We start from the raw sequence: 23,186 nt of genomic DNA, 5'->3' as shown, positions 1-23,186 counted from the left end.
ATTTTGATATCTGTCAAGTTTCTGGATATCTGATCCAAAGAATTTTGTGTTTGGTCTAGGTTTTTATTAGGTTCCCTGTTTTAGTTGATTGGAATATCAATGGCGGATGTCAGCATGGAGACCGGCGACGTCGAGACTTTTGCTTTCTAGGCTGAAATTAATCAGTTACTTAGCCTCATTATCAACACTTTTTACAGTAACAAGGAGATTTTCCTCAGAGAGCTCATCAGCAATTCATCTGATGTAAGTAAGAAAATATTTATCAATTTTTGAGTTCTCATATATTCGTCAGATAATTAGGCGGGCCTACTACAGGGAGAATAAATAAGGTTATATATGCTTAAGTACTGTTTGATGTTTATGGAATTTGATTCGGTTCAAAGGGCTAATGGATAAGAGCAAGTTGGATGCTCACGCGGAGCTTTTCATTCGGATTGTTCCCAAGAAGGCAAACAAGTGCCTCACTATTCTTTTCATTCGGATTGTTCCCGAGAAGGCAAACAAGTGCCTCACTATTATTGACAGTAGAATAGGCATGACCAAAGCTGGTGAGTTCTCCAGTCATTCGATTCTCATGATTTGAATGAAATATACTCAATCTTACTAGATTTAAGGGCATGACATTTAGAGAGTTGTTCATCTCTTTTTGAATGTGGTTTGACAGTGAAATACTTTCTCGCCAGAGCGGCTTAACGAACAACCTATAAGGCAAGGAAGGCCAAGGATAAGTAGTTAGTATTGATATAGTGTTTGATTCAAAGATTTCAATTATTAGTTCACAAAATAAAGTGCTCTACTGGTTTATTATTGCAGATGGTGTTTTCTCTGAGTAACCATTTGAATACCTTTTTAGCGATAATTATAAAGATAATTGCATCTTGCAAGCTGTGGAAAAGGCTCCAAGCATACACGAAATGGTGAGTAACCATTTGAATACCTTTTCAGCGATAATTATAAAGATAATTGCGTCTTGCGGCGAAGCTATTTTTGACAATTTATTTGAACTATGCATTATCATAATAACTGGGAAAATGAAACAGAAATACACACAAAAGATTAGTATGAAATCTATCTGAAATTGGAAAAATATGAAAAAATATCACTGCATCATGAAGATTGGCAAATTGGAAAAATATGAAAAAATATCATTGCATCATGAAGATTGGCAAAGCAGTGTTTGGGACTGCGATTCTTTGTACAGAGTTTAAATGGTTTATTTTTTTTTTTTTAATCTTTTACATGATTTTATATGGTTTACCATTAAGAACTTTTCGTTAAGGTTTTGGGGCCTTTGTACCTTGCATATCGGTTGAAGGCATAGCTACGCTTGCAGCAACTGCTCTACTCACTTGGGGATTTAGGAATGGAAATAGCAATTTTGGGGATTTAGGAATGGAAATAGCAATTTTGCAGGGTTGGAAGAGAAAGAACCTGAATTCTATCCTGCCTTTGCCACGCTTAAAGAACTGTCTGCAAGTTCACATGCACATGGCCGATTTTTTGGTTCCTCTGGTTCCTCCTGCAAGTTGATTTTTTTATTTTTTTGGTTCCTCTGGCTCCTCTTGCAACAAGTTGTCTAGTTCCTCTGGTTCCTCCTTGTTCCTCCTTTAAGTTGTCTTGCTGTTCCAGTAAATTGTCCTTCAAATCTTGTTAATGCAGAGCATGGCATCTAGATTGCAAGTTGTGGTAGGCGTACAAGACAGAGCATTCAGCCTACGGACATGTAGAAAGCTATCGCCACCACACCAGTCCATGCATGCACACAGCCATGTGGTGTGCCATGTGTACTGATGAAAGAGAAGTGTGCCATGAAGTGTGCCATGTCTATTGACCATAGACAATGTTTTACGAAGCATAATACGAACCAAATATTATGGAAATAGCATTTAATGTTTGTTAACTAATGCTAGCATTAACGGGATGTTTTAAACTGCTCTAACACTGATTGGGAAAAAATAAATATAACCTATGTTTTTGCCTCCCGCCTCGGGAAGAGGCCAAATAACACAGTAAATTACTATGTACCAAAAAACTTTCGGTATACTCCCTCAACCAGCACTAAGAAGCAGGTCACAAACAGGTCAACTAATGTTAACATCATGGTTTCCGATTACTATAGTCCCTGGCCATTGCCAGATGGCAGGGACTAATAAAGAAACCCAACCATGGTATATAGATCATGTTCGGTGGTGTAAAAGAAATAAAGAGTTGACCTACCATGTCGGCACCCAATTAACAACCACTTAATTTGTTGTGCAAAAGAAACCCAACCATGGTATATGGATCATGTTCGGTGGTGTAAAAGAAATAAACAGTTAACCTACCATGTTGGCACCCAATTAAAAGCCACTTAATTTGTTGTGCAAAGTGAACCTAATACCATGGCAACAAATAAATTTTATGTTATTGGGCTGTATTGAGCGGCGGCTGTATATGTCCACCGTTCGATTTTGGTCTTGGAAAAATCGAACATAAGCATATATAGCAGCCGCTCAATTAAAGCTCGATAGCATAAAATTTATTTATTGCCTAACACCATGGTGTAGGTTCACTTTGCACAACAAATTAACAACCACCTTTGTACCTTTGAACAGTTCCATAGGCATCATTTATATTCACACATGAGCCAAACGCTAATGAATTTGGATTTTCTTTTGGGATATGTTAGGATTTAGATCACAAAGGTCCATAATTAAATTATTTTCATTTTTTTTAATTCAATACTTGAAATTAACCCATCTTTCCTTTTCGATTTATTTCAAGACTTTGAAATATTGAGGAGCTTTGTGCTACATTCCTCTCATGAGTGATTTCTTAATGAATATAGCTTTATTTCTATCTCGGGTACACAGCATAATATATATTCATCTCATTTGAAATTTATTAATTATTAGTTTAGATTTTCAAATATCAATTTCCTACCTTGTTCCACGACCTCCTTATTACAATCGTAATGTTTGGCAATACAAAATGTTTTAAGGGTATTTTTCACGATGGTATTATTAATTATATTTTATCATTTTCATAACACCTCATCAAATTCTTTTATGCCAAAGCTCATCCTACTCTTAGCATTGAATATCTTTCGAGTTTTCAGTGACTCCATTGAATCTATTTATATATTCAAAATTGCAATTTAAATAATGAAAAAATACACATAGTATGTTCAAGTGGCCAAGGGGATTTTAAAGGCATTTAATCCAATTATATATTTAAAATTACAATTTAAATAATGAAAAATTACACATTGTGTGAGTATGACTGTGTGTGACCATCTTTACAACTAATCTATTAAGCATCGCAAAGAGCGATTACCTTTTTTTAGATTTTGTTGGGTGGTTGATAGATCCATTGTTAACATGAATATATACGCATAACATTATAACTAATACAACAATATATATAAAATGATACGTATACATGGATATGCATAAAAACATTTACCTCATGATAAATCTCATGTAATCAAGATTTAAAAAATCATAAAAATGAACTAAAATTATGACTTTATTTTAAAGTATTATTATAATCTATTATAAATAATATCAATTAAACATATATACATTTAATAAAACATGCAACAAGATTCTTAACCATGCAAATTTACCATCACTTTGCTATGGAAATTGTTAACCTGTAAATATGCCAATAACATGGATTACTAATACCATATGCCTAAAAAACATAATTCATGTTCACATGACATTTTTTCAATTAATCAATTTAATTAAAAAAATAAAACTAGCATAACACTTTTGAGACAAATATCAATCTTTAATCTGTGAATACTATGAGAATATTTTATAATATAATATTCTATTGAGTTCAAATCCATATCATCTACCTAATAATTATAAATAATTAAATTGAAATTATGAAAGCCTTATTCCAAAATAGACAAGATATTTTATAATATTCTATATTGGAGTTTAAATTGCTGTCATCTACCTAATAATTATTAATGGAGTAGTATTTAAGTGTAACTTTTTGTAGTTTCCAGTGAATTTCTAGCCGAAATCTGATGAAAAATGTGTGGTCAATTCTTGATTTGTGTTTAAACTAGTTTTTCACTGCATATATGGATTCAACACTGTAAAAAATCCCTGGGCCACTTCGATTGTGACGAGTTAACCTATTGTTGACACGACGAATTTTCGCTATGCCAACAAAGGGGAACCAACCCGATCGCAGACCCCAATTAGATCTACTTTCGTTTGGAATGGCTAGTTCCAATGGGTTTCAAAGGATCCCGTAAACTGTTATAGGTGTTGAAAGATTTCTCCCCGGAGGAAGACTTCCATTAAATCAACAAAAGAAATAGCTAACCTATATGTATCAAGTCCTATCTACACTGATTCTACCTACTTATGCTAGTCCTAACTATTCTAATCTATCCTATAGGAGCATAATAAAAGAGATTAAACATCATATATAGATTCCAAGTCCAAATGAATCAATTACTGAGTTCATCGATGAACAAGGTTGTATTTAAGCTTAATTGCAATCTAATTATTCATACAAGAATACACATTCCTATTTCTACAAATAAAACTTGCAACTGATGTTTAATATAGCTTCGAATCGAAGACCGCTCATGAGTTAACCATGATAACGAATTATATTCAAATAAACAAGACTAGTCATAAGCTGTCTGTTATCACTGTGCACAAAAACAAAACATATATATCCTCATGCTAGTCACAACACCTTGATTCCAAACATAAAGTAAAAAGGAAAATGAATTTGAAAAAAGGCTTCTTCTTGACCGAAATAGTCTTCTTTATTAGCATGATAAAATCGACCCCTCTTCTGCCAAAAAAAGTCCCTTACCCATATCCAGAGGTAATACTTATGCAGCAAGACAATTGACCCTCGGTCTTCCATGACTTTCCACCTTCTTGTTCTTTTCAATATACAAACATGGAATGGTCAATGAAACCACTGACATGTCAAGGCCACATTTGTTGGAGCTTTTTATTTCCTGGAGGAAATGAATGGATGCCGACGGAAAGAAGAATGACTGCAAGCCATCTCTTCGCACCTGTATTGACTGAATGTTATTCCCTATTATTTCCTGAAGGAAAATGAAGACATTGCACTCATCATCGAACATCTGGCATGATTTAAGTTATATCTGGAAGTAACAACAGCTTAATGGATCTGCGCTGTCAGGTTTACCTCCACTTAATAAAGTGTGGCTCCATTATGCACTGTGGCGGTTCCATATCCCTTTCTTGCGGAGTATGTCTTTGCAATATCAACATCGGTGGTGCAGAGGTGTCATCTAGAGTCCCTAGAGCGACATAAGAACTCTTATACCAACATTTGTTTTACTTCCTGTCTTCTCAAAATTTTAGGACATCCTACTCCATTCTATCCTAAAGCCACGACACATGGCAATGAAAATCCAGCTGGTAGAGGTATCATGTGGACTAGGCATGTTGTTCCTACGATGATCATTCAAAGGCTGCATTACTTTCTCAAATTTTATTACCACCTCACGATCCCTTTGCATCTTTCGTTGCAGCCCTTCATGATGCTTATGCATCAGCTCGCCGACCTTGCTTTTCTTCTCTTGGTCCTTGCCTGCATGAATGATCAGCATTAGCTATGATTATGAGAGATATGACAGAAACGCCTAAAACAAACCTTACCTTCATAAAAACTTTCATAAGGAGACAAACTCTACAATTGGGGGTTATATGAGTCCTTTTGGCTCTAAATCTCAAGAGGGCGCGATGATTTTTTGGGGACTGATGATTAAAAATAGATTGCAACCATAATTAATAAACCATTGAATCGTTCAGCTTTGAGGACATAATTCCATCTGATAACTACGACTATCATTCAGAGGGACAAAAGATCAAACTTCTCAAGGGACCCATTGAAATTTTCCCCAAGAGCAGGTTTTAATAGGATGGTGGTTGTGGCCACAACAAACTCTAAAAGTGTTGTTCCCTGGAGGGAACAACGAAAACTAAAAAAAAAAGACTCAAAAAAGGTTTTGTTCCCTTGAGGGAACAGTAGCTGTTTCCTAGAGGGAATTACAAAAAACACTCCAAAAAGGTGTTGTTCCCTTTAGGGAACAATAGTTGTTCCCTACGGGAGAGCGGTGGTCGACCATACTAGCCAACAGTGTTTTAATCACAACTCCTTTGTTTTTGGTCCGATTCGAGTGATTCAAAAGCCAAATGAGAGCTAATTCAAAGTTGTATCTCCAATAGAAACAGGTTTTGAAAACAACAAGAATTGATAGGGTGGTCGTTATGGCCACAACACCTATCAAACTTGTGATTTCAGTGGATACCTGCCATATTATAGACAAATTAGATAAGAAAATAAACTTGAAAACTTTAGAAAAAGTTGCACTTAAAGACTACCATATTATTAATAATTAAATTGAAATTTTGGAGACCCTATTCCAAAATAGACACACCTATCAACATAATTACAAAAATCAATTATATCATTTTTTATTATTCTTCTATTTTAGAATATGGCTTCCAAAAAATTAATTTAATTATCAATAATTATTAAGTGGATGGTAGCAATTTGACCTCCCCAAAATTTTCTAGGATGTTCTTGGTAGTATACAAAACTCAAGGGGAAGATTTATCTCCAAAGTAGTTATATCCTTTTTGTCTTTCTAATTAAATTGATTAATTAAAAAAATATCATATGAACAAGTGTCATATAAAATGAGTCGTCAATTTTTTTGAGAATATGGTATTGATAAACAATGGTGTTCACCCTTTATATTTTAACAAAGCCTATTTAAAATTAATAATATCCATGGTAAAGTGATGATGAATCTCCATGGTTTAAAATCTTGTTACATGTTTTTTTTTTTTTTTTTTTTATGTGAACATGTTTAATTTATTCATTAATTTCTTTTATAATTAATAATAATTTCAATAAAGTTATGATATAGTTATTTTTTATGATTTTTTTGTTTTAGGATCACAAGATATATATGAAGTGTGTGTTTTGATACTTATAGTATCATGAAGTGTTTTGATATTTATCATGGATTGATGCCTATCAAAGTTTGTTAACTATTTAATTCATATGATTGAGCTAGTATATATTGGAAGTGTTAATTTTCAATATCCATAATATACTCTAACTAGATACATCAAACATATTCAATATGTTTGTGTTAATATTATTTAAAAAATTAATTATTAATAAACATTTTTTTATTATTTGTTATATATACACAAATTAATTGATTCTGAGATAAATACTTATAATTTTATGGATTACTAAATTAAATGTGGATAGTATAATTAAAGTGGTACATTTATGAATATATTAAGAGATGTTTATTTTTTATCTTTATTCATATTAATTTTAAACCTACACATTTATAAATAGTTATTCTTTTGCAAAGTTAAACTTGTAATCCTATAAATAGAATTTTACATCCAAAACATAGGATTTTGAGTTGGTCTACCATTAGGAAACTAAACTAGGCACAAAATTTTAGTTTCCATGATAACCATACAAAAACATTTCTTAGTTTGAACCAAAATAAAAGAAAAACAATATCAAAGACTTTTCCTCTAGGGTTATTCTTAGCCAAAAATCTAGAGAAACTAAGACTGCGAAATGAAAAACCAACTAACCAAGAGACCATTTAGGACTTTCCAGGTTCAAAGGCATCAACAAGGATGGGGTATTTGATACCTTCTAGAGAGAAACCTCGAGTAGGAGGTGGGTCAAGGTGATTTTTAATTTTGTTGATTCCACAATCCATGGAATGCATCTGCATCTGAATTTCATCAAACTGGATGAGCATTTTCCCCACCCTTCAATGCCCTACCCAATAGTGTTTAGAATTCCAATAGAGGTCAATAGTGTGGATCTAATGGTTGAAGCTTTCTTTAGAGTGTCCTGTATCGGGAACCCAATCCGCCACCTCAAATAACACCTCTAAATCCATCAAGCATTGGTGCTTATCTATCATTTATTTATTTTCTTGAATGGTTTCTTAGTGAATGTGTGGTGGAGTATGGGCCTGAAAGTGAAAATAAAATCTCTCTACTCTATGTTCGGCTCGAAAACAACCCATCTCTCGATAGTATTCCATGTCATGCCTCACTATACCACTTTGGAAATGAATTTTGAACGTCTACTAGAGTGGAAATTCAAGGCCAGGGGAGCATAATATCAATGAAGGTAGGAAAGAACAGGGCATGGAGGGCATAGAAGAGTGAGGGATAAATGAAAAGAAGGGAAGGGAAAAGATAAAACACCAGGAAATCCATAAAATCTAATAAGAATCTACGAGGGTAAGGACTGGACCTAAAGGAGAAGAGGGATAAACCGAGATCTAGATGAGGACGAGAGCTTGAAAACTTAGAAGGAGCCAGCAATAGAAAGGGGAAGGAGCCTACCAGTCCAAATTCTTTATCGAGAGGGATGAGAGAGTAGTTAGAGCTAAAAAGGAATCAATAAACAAAGAAAACCCAAGCCATATAAATAATTATAGATAAATCAACAGATCCATGTCCATGAATGAGGAAATGACTTCACATGCGAAAAAACATTAATGTAACTCATGTGCAAGGTGGTGGTTCTGACCATTATGATAACACTTTGCCTCCATGAATGGCTAATATACTTCATTAAAATAGGCTTGAGTGTGGCAACCAACAAGTTTGGAAGGATGGAATAAAACCACCTAAACACATGAGTTCTTTTTAGAGCGTTAGAGAAGTAAATGACACCAAATGGGCTAGATCTTTCTCATGTACACTAAGTTAAGAGGCATCCTAATCCATGTTGATGGGATGTGTATTATTGCCACTGAGGAGGGAGGTATTTCTATGTCCATCCACTATATTAATGGATGGGATGGTTGCAACACCCTGATCCGGATTTAAACAGGAACGCAACAAATTACAGAGATAACCATATACACAAAGATGCAGCGGAAATAATACTTCATTTCATTAATGGACAATACTGAAATATGCTTACAAACAGAAATGGCAATAAACTAGCTAGGGCGATGGTAGCTTATCTCTGAGAAGAGATGTGATGGCTACATGCCTCTGAACTGTTCTGAACTGTATTACAATGAGGCTCGAAGGCCTATTTATTGTTGAGAAACAATGGAAAACCCTTCACATACAGAAACCTAACCCTAGAAGATGAAACGCCAAATTGTGGGCCCCGTTTGGGTAAATTGGTACATCAATTTCCCGGGGTCGTAACTTTGGCATACAATCTCCGTTTGACGCGTACGATAGCTCGTTAGAAAGATCTATCCGAGTACTACCACTTTGGGGGGCAACATAGGGCTCGGCCGCCCCAGAATTCCAAAAAAACGTCGTTTAGGGCCTCAAAACGGCTCCGGAAGTTCAGGACCCGAAAAACTGCTAAAAATAGTAAACTGTGCTGGAAACTGAAAATGCTGAGAAAGACAATGGTGGGGGTCCAGGTGGACCTGGCAGGTGGCCACCAATATCCACCTGGATCATTCCTCCCCCCTTAGGAAGCAATGGTCCCCATTGCGTTGAGCTCCTCCATGAGATGAGGAAACCTCTGCTGAACTTGTTCCCTGGTGAGCCACTTGCCCTGCTGAAGGAGTTGGCCTGCTTTGACAACTCGATACAGTTGGATATGCTGTTGGCGAGTGTTCTTGATCTGTGTGTCCATGATCCGATCAGTTGCATCTTGTTCCATGCAATCTGGATTTAATTCTGTGGGTTTGAGCTGTTCTGCAATGTCGGATGTGTCTAGCAATGGTGGAAAGTATGGCCGAAGGCGGTCCACATTGAACACTGGGTGCAGGCCAAGGAATGGGGGAATGCTGAGCTCAAATGCATTGTCTCCCATAGCCTTAGTAATGGTGTAAGGACCATATCGAAGTGGTCTCAATTTCCGATAAGCTCCAGTAAGGCGTTCCTTTTGCAAATGCAACCAGACTTTGTCGCCCACCTGAAACTTGTGTGGCACCCGGTGTTGATCATGTCGTTGCTTGTACTTGGCATTTGATTTCTCAAGAATGTCATGGACCTGCTGGCGAATATGTTGGATGCGCTCAATGAAGCTGGTGGCCTTATCTGTTTCGGACTGGACATGAGCTGAATTCATGTGAGTAGCTGCAAGTGGCATGGCCACATCAATGGGGCATAGTGGCTGGAATCCTAAACCCACCTGAAAAGGGCTATGGCCAGTGGAGCTGTGAAGAGCTCGGTTGTAGCTGTGCTGAACATAGGGGAGGCTCTCGTCCCATGTGCGTGGATGCTTTGAGTTATACATGCGCAGAATGTGCACAATCATTCTGTTGACAACCTCTGTCTGGCCATCAGTTTGAGGATGGAAGGCTGTGGACTTCGTGAGTTTGGTGTCCAGCATTGACCAGAGACTGGACCAAAATGTGCTGAGAAACCGACTGTCCCGATCTGAGATGATAGACTGTGGGATCCCAAAGTGCACCCACACTCGTTCAAAGAAGAGTTTAGCAGTGGCTTCTGCTGTGATATTCTTCTTGCAGGCCATCATAATGGCCATCTTTGAGAACCTGTCGACGACCACAAAAACACAGTCATTTCCATGCTTAGTGGAAGGAAGGCCTGACATGTAATCCATGGAGATGGATTCCCAAGGTCGACTAGGGGTAGGCAACGGGGTATAGAGGCCTTGCTTCTTAATGGTCGGTTTGGCAATGGCACAGGCAGTACATGATCGGATGTACTTCCCAACATCCTGTCGAAGATTCGGCCAATAGAAATAGTTTTGCAGTACTGCCACTGTTTTCTCGACCCCGAAATGCCCAGCAGCCCGACTGTAGTGTGCTTCCCAAATCATCTTGGCACGCTCGCTTGAAGGAACACAGAGGTGACCGAGGTGGCATAATAGGGCATCCTGGAGGTGAAAATCTGCAACCTGCCGACCCTCCAAGAGTGTCTGGTATGTGTGGCCGAATTCTGGGTCGCTTTTGTAGAGAAGTGGCCAATCAGAAGTCTCGTGCCCGCAAGAGTTGAGCACGGTGGTTAGCGCCATGATCGGTGGTCGACTGAGGCAATCTGCAACATTATTGGTGCTGCCCTTTTTATACTTGATATTCAAGTGAAACTGTTGCAGGTATGTAGACCACTTCTGATGGCGATCATTCTGCAATTTCCCTTGGGTCTGTATGAACTGCAGAGGTCGGTGGTCTGTGTGGATGACCGTTTCCTTCCCCAAAATGTAATGCTTCCATTGTCGGCAGGCCTGTACAATGGAATACATCTCTTTATCATAAGTGGGGTACTTCCGGACTGTGTCTGAAAGTGTTTCACTGTGATATGCCACTGGATGTCCATGTTGAGTAAGGACTGCCCCAATAGCATAGTCAGAGGCATCTGTCTCGACCTCAAATGGTTGTTGTAAATCTGGTAACGCGAGCACTGGTGCCGTGCAGAGGCGATCCTTCAACTCCCTGAATGACTTCTGTTGAGATTCAGACCAAAATAATTTTGCTTTCGCCCCGCCCTTGGTGACTTGACTCAAGGGCCAAGAAATATGAGAAAATCCCAACACAAACCTGCGGTAGAAGTTGGCAAGACCTAGAAAGCTGCGGAGCTCTGTTAGAGTGGTTGGAGAGGGCCAATCCCGAATGACTTGGACCTTGGCTGGATCGACATGCACCCCCTGTTCATCAATGATGTATCCCAGATACTGAACCTCGGTCATGCCAAAAGTGCATTTCTCCAAATTGGCACATAGCTTGTGTTGCCGCAGTGTTTGGAGAACCTGTCGGATGTGGTGGAGGTGCTCTTCCCAACTCTGGCTGAAGATCAGAATGTCATCCAAGTATACTACTACAAAGGAGTTGGTGAATGGCCGCAAGATGTCATCCATTAGCCTCATAAAGGTTGCAGGAGCATTCGTCAATCCGAAAGGCATGACCAACCATTCGAAGAGGCCCTCCTTGGATTTGAAGGCAGTCTTCCACACATCTGAGGGTTCAATTGGTACCTGGTGATATCCTGACTTCAGATCGATCTTGCTGAAATATTTCGCCCCCTTTAGTTGGTCTAGGAGGTCATCAATCCGCGGGATCGGGTACCTATTACGGACAGTGATCTTGTTCAGCGCCCGATAGTCAATACAGAGTCTCCACGTCCCATCCTTCTTCTGTACCAACACTATCGGGCTCCCACAGGGCGAAGAACTCGGACGGATGTGACCTTTCTGCAGGAGCTCCTGAATCTGTCTCTTGATTTCATTGTTCTCCAGAACGGAGCGCCGATAAATTGGTCCATTGGGTAGCGGCGCACCTGGGGTCAGATCGATGGAGTGCTTGACTTGACAGTGCAGAGGAACCCCTGCCGGGGAGGTGAAGATGTCTTCGTACTCCTCCACAATCTTGTCCATCTGTAGCTGCCGTGCAGAGGAACCCCGTTTGGAGGCCGCGGCCACTGTCTTCTTCTTCCCTTGAGGGCGTATCATCAGGAAAACAAATTTCCTGGTTTTGGAAATGATCTTACTGCATTGTTTTGCAGTAATCAAAGAGATGGCGGCAGGTGGTGCTACCTCTGGTATCCTGAACAACTTATTTCCCAATGTAATAATAACAGCACGGGGCCTTGATTCATACACAGCATGTCGCTTCCACAAGTATGGTTGTCCTAGTAATACATCACAAACTTCAAGGGGAGCAATGTCACACAATACCTCATCCGTGAAGGGCTTGATGTTGTATGGAAGGCGACACTGCTGGCTCACGCGAAGATCTCGCCCTTGGTGAAGCCACCCAATGGTGTATGGTTGTGGATGTGCTGTGGTCGGTAAGCCCAACCGCTTCACGACCTCTGCCGAAATGAGGTTCTTTTGACTCCCGCTATCAACAATGAACTGTATCGGGGAGCCCTTTACCCACATCTGGGAGTGGAAGAGACGCTCCTCCTCCTCTGGATCTTCGGGTTCATTTTTCTGGATCTTTGCGGTAGCAACAGTGGCGCTGGGATCCGCATCAATGATCTGCTTCCCTTTTTCATACCCCTTATTGGGTTCTGACTCAGAGTCGGAACATGCATCTGATTCTGAAACCTTTAGCTCAGCCACCAGTGACTGCTTGGCCCGACACTCACTTGTGTTGTGAGTGGAGCTCTTATGGAACTCGCACCATTTTCCAGTGTCCTTTCTCGGCTTCGCGGCGTTGCTCTTTGCTTGCAGCTTCGGCTGGTTGTCTTGGGCTGTCCCGCCTTGGCTTTGTCCTTTGTTCTGTGGTTTAGGGGCACCTTTCCCCTGCTTTGGATTCGCAGATCCAAAGTCTCGCTTCTTTTGTTTAAACTTCTGCTCGACCTTGACAGCATACCGGTATGCTGCGCCGAGCGAGGGGATGTTTAAGAACTGTATTTCTTCCTGGATGTACTTGTGCAGGCAGCCACGGTATTTGAGTATCAAATGTTGCTCCGAATCCTTGATACCCAACTTTGTGCGAAGGGTATGGAAAAGATTGGTGAACTCCAGCACGTCTTGGTCCCTTCCCTGCCACAGCGTGGTCCACTTTATGTATTCATCCTCATAGCTTCCGACAGGGTAGTACTGCTCCTTGATGGCATCCCGGAACGAATCCCAGGTGGGTGTGGCTGAAAATAGTGAGCCAGTACTTTCATCCTTCTGCTCGCAGTAGGTTTCCCACCAGTCCTTGACGTGGGGGGCTGCTTTGAGAAGAGCAAAAACAATCTTTTCCCGACTCGAAAATTCATGAACAGAAAAATAACCCTCTAGCAGATTTAACCATTTATCTACGGCATCGGCGTCTATCTGACCCTCGAATATGGGGATTTCAAAATTAACTTGTACCTTAAAGGGTGTGGCATTTCCAGAGGAGCTACTGGAAGCCGATGCGCCGCTTCTGGGTAGCCGCTGAAGGATCTGCGCAAAGCTGTCCATCATCGCGTTCCGTTGTCGCTCGAGCGCTTCTTCGAGCAAGATTTTGATGGGATCTCCTGCCCCCTCGTCTTTCTTCTCGTCCGCCATGGGAGGCCGTCGGGATTTGCGAGGCTGGTCTTGCAAAGGTTCAACCAGTTCAAGCCCTAACTCCTTATATCCCGACCTTGTTGGGGACATGCAAAGAAAAACAGAGAAAAAGCAGACCGCTCTGATACCACTGATCCGGATTTAAACAGGAATGCAACAAATTACAGAGATAACCATATACACAAAGATGCAGCGGAAATAATACTTCATTTCATTAATGGACAATACTGAAATATGCTTACAAACAGAAATGGCAATAAACTAGCTAGGGCGATGGTAGCTTATCTCTGAGAAGAGATGTGATGGCTACATGCCTCTGAACTGTTCTGAACTGTATTACAATGAGGCTCGAAGGCCTATTTATTGTTGAGAAACAATGGAAAACCCTTCACATACCGAAACCTAACCCTAGAAGATGAAACGCCAAATTGTGGGCCCCGTTTGGGTAAATTGGTACATCAATTTCCCGGGGTCGTAACTTTGGCATACAATCTCCGTTTGACGCGTACGATAGCTCGTTAGAAAGATCTATCCGAGTACTACCACTTAGGGCCTCAAAACGGCTCCGGAAGTTCAGGACCCGAAAAACTGCTAAAAATAGTAAACTGTGCTGGAAACTGAAAATGCTGAGAAAGACAATGGTGGGGGTCCAGGTGGACCTGGCAGGTGGCCACCAATATCCACCTGGATCACACCCGTAAATAGTTATTAACAGTTAAACAATATAACTATAGTACTTATACTCCCAAATGCCTCTCTCAAAATTACAAAATATTAATAATTCAATTATACTACTTTATATATCTCTCTCTCTCTATATATAGATATATAGATATAACACTTAGAAAGTATTATGGATAAACAAATCAATTGTAATATATTTTGTAATATTTATCAATAACTTTGTGTGACGAAATCCCCACTCCTCAAGATAGTTTAGTTGATCTAGTTTCCATTGACATGGATATTTTTACCCCCTCCTAGTTTTTCAATAATGCTATATGTTTTTAATATTTTTTATTATGATTATTGTTATAGTCTGTCATAGTATGTCATGGATTTTCATTAGGGTGATAGCATGGAGTTGGGCTACATTTTTTGGCGAAGAAAGGGTGCATTTTGGTGAAAAAAGGATGCTCGATTGAGAAACTTTAAGCGCTCAATCGAGTTGTTTAGGTGTTGTTGATGGTGTTGGATACTGTTAATAGTTAAATAATATAACCACACTACTAATACTATCAGAAATCTCTTTCTCTCTCTCTCTCAAACTTACAATATATTAATAATTCAATTATACTACTTAATTAATAATATATATATATATATATATATATATATATATATATATATATATATATATATATATATATATATATATATATATATATATATATAGATATATATATTTATAATCCTTAAAAGGTATTATGGCTAAACAAATCAATTGTAATATATTTTTTAATATTTATCAATAACTTTGTGTGGTGAAATCCCTACTCCTCAAGATATTCTAGTTGATCTAGTTTCCATTGAAATGGATATTTTTACCCCCTCCTAGTTTTTGAATAATGCTATATGTTTTTAATATTTTTTGTTATGATTAATGTTATAGTATGTCATGGCACTTTACTTTTTAGTGGGGTGATAGCATGGAGTTGGTTTACACCTTTTGGCGAAGCGAGGGTGCGTTTTGGTGAAAAAATGATGCTCGAATGAGAAATTTTAAGCACTCGATCGAGTTGTTTAGGTGTTGATGGTGTTGGACACTGCTAACATACAAGAGATCCCCCTGAAATAACGTCCCAACTAGACCTCACGTCATTTGGTGTAGGTGTCCCATTTGGAATACGGCTCGATTTTCATTTACTTAAAGATATGCCTTGGTTGTAGTTGTCAGCATGAGAGAGAAGCGCAATTGTGCTTTCGAATGAGGAAGATAGTATGCGTTGTGAATGTTCAGTTGTTGATGTATCAAGGTACGTTTACTATAGGGAAGAAATTAAGTGAGCCTCTAAGAGAGAAGTAATAGTACTACCCTAATGGAGACACAAGTGAAAGAGAAATGTTCATCCAACATCGAGAAAAATAGTTCACAAGGATGTGACGATGATGATAGCATAACAACACATTTCTAACAAGGGGCACCAGAGTAACCAAAATAGTTCAAGTAATCCAATACTAATGAAAGTAAACATGAACCATAAATATTCAAAGAATATTATTAGAAACATTCACAATCCATGTGTGAAAACGTGTTGGCTTGGAAGGCTTCAATATTAAGAAAAAGTCCAAAGATACATAAATGCAATGAACACTACTAGCTCTAATAGTGGAGCATTAGAGCCACTACTTTCTCCCCAAAAGTACTAACTCTGTCTCTCTAATGCCTTGTGGGAGAAGCCAAGGTTAAAATTCCTTTACATGAGAAATGAGGATTTATTTATAACTTGAGTAATGACCTTTCACATCCTCATTACTCTTGACTTTCCAACTTCTAATGACCTTTGGAATTCTACAACCTTTGGAGTTCCAAATGAACTTTTGAATTACATATAAATCTTGATATTACATGTCTTTTGGAGTTCCGTGACTCTTTTTTCCATACGTGACTCTTGGACTTCCACCTATTTCTCCTTACAGTGATTACAAAAATACATCATGACTTCCACATTATCATATGATGAGACTTGACATGTCACTATATTTTATGACTGGGACCAATAGTGACTAATCACATGGTATTTTCTTTAGTGGTGACATGGCCACCACTTTCTCTTTATTCTTTATTCACCCTCCAAAGGGTCTTCAATATTGGAGTCTTTTGGGTGCTTCCGTCATCAATATTTAAGTGTGTTATTTATTCTTTCCATGCTTCCTTTGATTGTTATCTTTTCCCTATCCTCCTTGTGCGTTCTTTCTATGAGGTTCCTGGACTATTTGTTTCTGCAATGAATCGTGGTGAGCACCTTGTTGGAGAGGTAAATCCCCTCTACGGATAGAGGCGATCCCTACTAGCCCAGCAGGGGTCTAGTAACAATCACACAATGCTGCTACGCATGTTCCTAATTACAATTAAACAAGAGGTAAAGAGCACCTACTTGGATTCCTGCGCTGGTCGTTTGACGAAGAGATGTTGCCTTCGCTCCTCCGCTTCGGCTGGTCACAATCCTCCGCGATCTTCGCGAATAGATACCTGCACACACGAAGAGGAAACAAACACAAGCGTGAAATCTAGTAAAAGTAATCATACATCAGTAAGAAAAGATGTAATTCACATTTAACCATTGCATAGACAAATGAGAATGGAACAATAATAGCAGTCATCTATTATTAATCAGAATAGAGAAGAGTACAACCAAATGTTCTGACGTCGGTAACCTTCTCAGGAGGGGCCAGTCAGCATGTATCTCAAGCATTCACCTTTGAGGATGATTCTCCCAAGACAAACAACTCTCTCTCTCACACAAATAGCACAAAACAACCTTCCCTAAGCAATCAATCACTTCCACACCTAGCACACCACACCTATAGCAGCAATCTGAGCACTACAAGCTCTGTACAATCCAAGCTATTCCAAGCTAAGTCTAACTATCCAAAAACTAGCTGCTCATGGTAATGGTGGAAGTTTATATAGGAGAAGGAGTCTCCTAAAAAGGTGGAAGGATGAGCTTATCCTTGAGGGAAACGGTTGCAAAGGGTCGAACAGTCATGCCATAGAAAGGAGTCGACATTCACAAAGCTAACAACCAAGCCTGGAGTTATCTGGAAGGCTGGTTGTTTGAACAAATTCGCCCAAACTGGATCAGCGCGGATAATGAGGAAACTGACGCGATGTCGCCGCGTCTACATAACTGGGACAGTCATGTCAGCGCGGAAGCACACGGGAAAGGCGCGCTGGCGACCAGCGCGGAAAAGTGGTGTCCTTCCGAGCTGTCAGCGCATTGAATACACTATGGAGCGCCAGTAATCGCGGATATTTTTCAAACAGACGCGCTGATGCATAAAACTTTAGAAAAATGGGTTTCTGGGCTAGTTCAGAAGACATGAAGCTTAGTGATTGACACAGCAGGGTGACTGACAGGAAGGCAGTGACAAATTACTGTGTAACAGATGCCCCCTAAAGCATGAAGACCGAGAGAGTGGGAGGGGTGAAATGCTTTACAACACACGCCGAACTGGAACACCACCAGGAAGGACCGAAATATCTCTGATAATCAAGTACATGCAGTCTAGGCATGGGCGCAGCCATCCAAAAGACATGCGAAAAGGTCTGTGGAATGGACGCAGCCACCCAGCTAAAGAGACCATAATAATGACAAGGTATGGTCGCAGCCATCCATGAAGACTCAGGTATGGGCGCAGCCATCCATCAATGAGTCATGTAATGATCATCCACAAAATCGCAACCTGGCCCACAACAGACACGGATCCAGGGTCTTGCGCTCCGTCCCGATCCGAAAAAAGTACAAGTTCAAACATGTGAATATAGGAGTTGAAGTCGAACATGCATGAACATCGTCTGATTACCAGTCAATGATGAAAACTGTTAACAGACGCGATAGGTACCACTAATAATGACAATGGCCCTCAAGGTACTATAGGTACAATCCGCGGCATGTGAATCAATGAGCTGGTGTCGAACACCCACGGAATCATTCGATCGGAGGCTAATGATGTAAACCTCGCGTCGAACACGAAGAACCTGCCATTAGGGCATGCAGGCTCTAAGGCACCTGAAGGGAGTCTCTAAGTCACCTTCCCGGATAATGAGCTGAAGTCGACAGGAAGTGACCTTGATCGAAGGTGGGCCATAATGATTCCCACATCATCGACGCGAGACAGAGGAAAAAAAATGATTTGTGTGAGATAGCAGATGAGGTTGTATTATTGCAGAGGTCAACTTCTCTTGAACATATCGGCGGCACTATAGCGGGTTTGGCAGTATTTGACATCAAATGGGCAGAGGGTATAGTGATGATGGCAATGAGCAGATGAGAGGTCGAATAGGATAACCCAAACCCACGGAGGCCAGTGAAAAACAAGATGAGATGGTCCCACCCAGACACGAAGCAGTGGAGTGCCATGTTCAAGAGCGACATACTGCCGACACGACAATTATTACAGTTCCATTTTCCCCACCATTTCTGGCAGGTACCCCGATTATTTTTGGGTGACAAGCTTGACGGGGATAGCATATGCTTGAAGAGTGTCATTTCGACGATGTCCGATGTCATCAAGTGTTTAACGAGCCTGACAAAGGAAAAACTCGGCGTCTTTTCTTATTTAGAGAGTCTGAAAAGACAGCGGAAAAGGAGACTCCAGGGGGGTCCTTTTTCGTAAAGTTGTGTCTCTCGAGCCCGAAAAAGTATAAAACAATGCCCGAAAGAACCGCCCGACCATTTCGATCGAGGAGTACTTTTCGTAAATAGTAACTTCGACCCGAAAAAGTAAAAAAGTAGTCGGAAGTACGTCGTTTTGGAGCCAATAACAAGTGCGAAACGACAAACGCCCGGCAATCTTTTTAGTTTAAACGGTCGAAAAAAGAGCTTTAAAAACGACCGCCTCTCATTTTTTAACGAGTCGAGAGGGGGACTCGGCAATCTTTTCATCTTTAAACGGTCAGAAAAGAGCTGAAAGCAGACCTCCATTTTTATTCTCTTTAACGAGTCAAAAAGGGAAAAATACTCGGCAATCTTTTCACATTTTACGAGTCAGAAAAGAGCTTAAAGGTGACTCGTCCTAGAGGAACGAGTGGTATAAAGGGTAGCAACTGGTTCCGGTAATGGTGGAACTCCTCAAAACATGTAATGGTCAAGAGGCTGGCTAATAAAATCACTCATCGCTGCGGTTCCTCAGGAAAGGATAAACAACCAAGTGAGAGCATATGATCGGCCAAAGAGATGGTAGCAATGGAATGAAACAACCAAGGCTCATCTAGCAGAATTCAGCGGATAATAATGGCAATCACGAGATGTAAATCGGGTATGGGTTCATTTTTACACAAGCTTGAACCGTGGAGAACTTTGCTTGGATTCGGTTTCATGTTTACACAAGCTTGAAACGAAAAACTATGCTTGTTATAAGCTCGCATGCCCCCAGCATAATAACGCAAATCGAGGGACATGCCCCCCAAGCTTCATTGCATTCAACAAAGTGGATGGAATGAAGGTTCACGCTCGAGATCGATGAAAGACTCGACTTGTATTTTACGAGATCTTAATCAAAGACTCGATCTGAAAAGGGAGTTGTTTCATTTTTTTAATGAGGTTGACACAGTAAATGAACTATCCTCATAACCCTTGTTTCATGTTTTAACGAGCTTGACACAAGATCAGGAACTATGCTCGAACACCTAGTTGCATTTTTTAAGGAGCTTGACACAGGAAAGCGAACTATGCTCCGACCAGACCCAATTTCATTTTTTAAGGAGCTTGACACCGGAAAAGAACTATGCTCCATCCAGACTTCATCATAATGAACGGGAAGTGGAGGCCCCCAAGAAAGTGGCTCCGGAGGGAAGGCCGACATCTTGGAAATCAGGACCTAATGCCCCCAGGACACTATGCATGATGGTGTCATCACTGGGTACGGGCACGGGGTGGGCGGCCACGTAGTTGATTTGCGGCGAGGCAGATGCAACTTGTGGATGAAAGCCAGGAGGGAAGGACGAGTGCGCCGGAGGGGCTTGTGGACGAACGAACGATAATTGATCGAACGTCACGATTCTTCCATCGTGTGGAAAAAAAACCACACGGAAAAGTGAAGAAACAAGGGCTCCCATGGCATACACATAATCACGACCAAGGAGAAGACTGAAGTCTAAAGAACCTTGGGTAACTGAGATGTCTATATAGACAGTCTTGCCCCCCAAAGTAATAGGAAACTTTGGAAGGATCCCTAATGGCTAACTCGTTCCTCCATCAAACGCAGTGAGATGCGGTGCGACAGGTACAAGTGATGGGGAACCCAAAGCTCGCCAAGTAGTAACGGGCATGAGACTAACCGATGCTCCTTCGTCTAACACAGTGCCGGGTAGCGCCTTATTGCAAGCATAGGCGGTGACCCAGAACTACTCCAATCAAACGACTCCAATCAAAGGAGATGACCGAACTACTTGGTGGGGGAACCATATGGTTGCCCCCCTGCTCGGAAAGAACCGAATCTAAATTCTCCGGAGAGGTTTCAGGAGAACCTTTATCAAGCTCAGGAGAATCTGAGGAGACGAGAAGAACATGAGAATTTTGCTCTTCCGAAACAGAGTGGTTGAGAGGAGGTGAACTCGAATCAACACCCTTTCCGACCAACGGCGGGTCTGGAACAGGCTGGGAACAGCCAGGTTCGGGAAGAGGAGCCTGGACAAGAGAGGAATCTGAAGCAATCTCTTTGTCAACAGGGGTGCGATCTACAGTTGTAGAAAGACGTTGATAACCAGCGGGAAATGGATTCGGAGGAGCAGAAAGACTTTCCAACACAGCAGAGGCTTTATCCATGAGGGGACAAAGGTGAAGGGGATGTTTGCCTTCACAAAGTCGACAGGGGATTCGAAACTTCCCTTTCTCCTTACCATTCCCAACTGATGAGGTAGCATCGCCATGATCATTAGTGGACGATGAAGGGCGGGCCGGATCGTGGGACCAAACTTCTAATACCCTGGGAATGGCAGGACAATCACGAAGCAGATGGTCCTCCCTGCATAATCGACAAGGAAACTTAACCTTCCGCGGAGGAGCAGAAGGTGACCCGACTTCAGGTGTACTGGAGTGGATAGCTGGACTTGAGAGGGGGACTGTGTGTGTAGGCTCTCCCTTAGGGGGCTTCTTCTTCTTGGTCTTCCTCTTCTTTTTCTTAGCCACCTGGTTATTCACATCGAGAATTTCACCAGGCGAAGTACAAGAGGATGACGTAGAAGTAGGCGTCGAAGGGGAGAGATCCACCTTAGGATCAACATGATGTTGTTCAGGTGGAGGGACTGATGGACTAACAGCCGATACGGTAGGGACTAAAGAGGTTGAAAACAACCACACAGGCAACCCGACAGTTAACCCTGGTAGGGACAAGGTCGCCATATACGGAGCACCAACATTCCCAAGAGGAGGGAATTGTCCTGGATTCCCATCAGATGGGGAACCTGGGTTAGTGAATCCCAGAAAAGTTGCCATAGCAAACGAAAACGAAACCTACTCAAGCTAACGCACACAAGATCTAACCAGGTGATGTTATCGTGGCCGAATAAACTTTTAAGACACAGGAACCAAACTTGACCTTTTCATGTTTCAAGAGTCGAGAAAAGGACGAAAAGATGACTCCAGTCTCCTTCGAATTTTTAATGAGCACGAAGTGACAAGACGCTCACAGGCACCTTTTCGTTTAGGGAGTCCGAAAAGGATCAAAAGTGACTGCTCTGGAACTCTAGGTAGATGGTGTGCCAAACTTTTCGCAAAACCACAGAATACTTTTTAGGGTACGGGTGGTCAATCTTCGTGAATGCTGTGTTCACTGCATTGCGAATCGTAGGGCGGCCGACTCGGCTTCCTATGGATAAAGGATAAAGGCCTAGTGGGGTCTCCCTATATACGCGACGGTACGTGGGAGCGCAGTCCGTGTTAGACCACTATCGAGTCACAGAAGGAGGAATCACCCAACCTAATGTGAAACAACAGTGACTATGTTTAAAGACGCCGGAGCACGTCTCTAACCTAGACCTCTAGATATTTGCGTTTAGTTCCAATGCGTTTTTAGATTCATTTGGTTCATTTTACAGTTGATCTTGAGATTAAGTTTCGATTTCAAGCTCTATCGTATGTTCGCTCACAATTACCTAGATGCAATCTATATGCCAAAGAATTCCGTTTTGTTCGATGAATTCTAGCTACGAGAGGGCAAGAAAATTTTCTACCAAACAAAACAAGTACAAGCAAACCAGCAACTTAATGCAACTAAAGCGAGGAAAGGAAACTTTTCTTTTGAAAATGCAAATCAATGAAATGTTCTTTTCCTTTTCAATTTTCAAAAACAAAGCTACTAGTTTGATTTCTTTTCAATGACATAAAGCACCTAAAGGAATTTGGAGGAACCGGAACACCAAGTAAACTACTTAATGAAAACACACAGAGTTCCCAAAACACTCAACCAAAGTTTCCAAATCAAAGGAAAACAAAGTGCTGCACGAGCTATGTGATCTAAGCTCTGCAAGACAAGCAAGG

The 23,186-nt window shown here is 40.7% G+C and overlaps 1 protein-coding gene across 1 annotated transcript in view; it reads right to left on the bottom strand.

Moving 5' to 3' along the window:
- LOC149242537 (uncharacterized) overlaps window positions 1-23,186 on the bottom strand; it is a 113,189-nt gene that overhangs the window by 83,208 nt on the left and 6,795 nt on the right. The gene's annotated exons all lie outside the window — the stretch shown is intronic.

The sequence above is a fragment of the Pinus tabuliformis genome, chromosome 8, assembly GCF_031772625.1.
Source record: "Pinus tabuliformis cultivar Carrire ecotype Pingquan chromosome 8, CPIR1, whole genome shotgun sequence".
Lineage (NCBI taxonomy): Eukaryota > Viridiplantae > Streptophyta > Pinopsida > Pinales > Pinaceae > Pinus > Pinus tabuliformis.
Note: the sequence above shows the minus strand (reverse complement) of the source record. Positions and strands in the feature narration are given on the sequence as shown.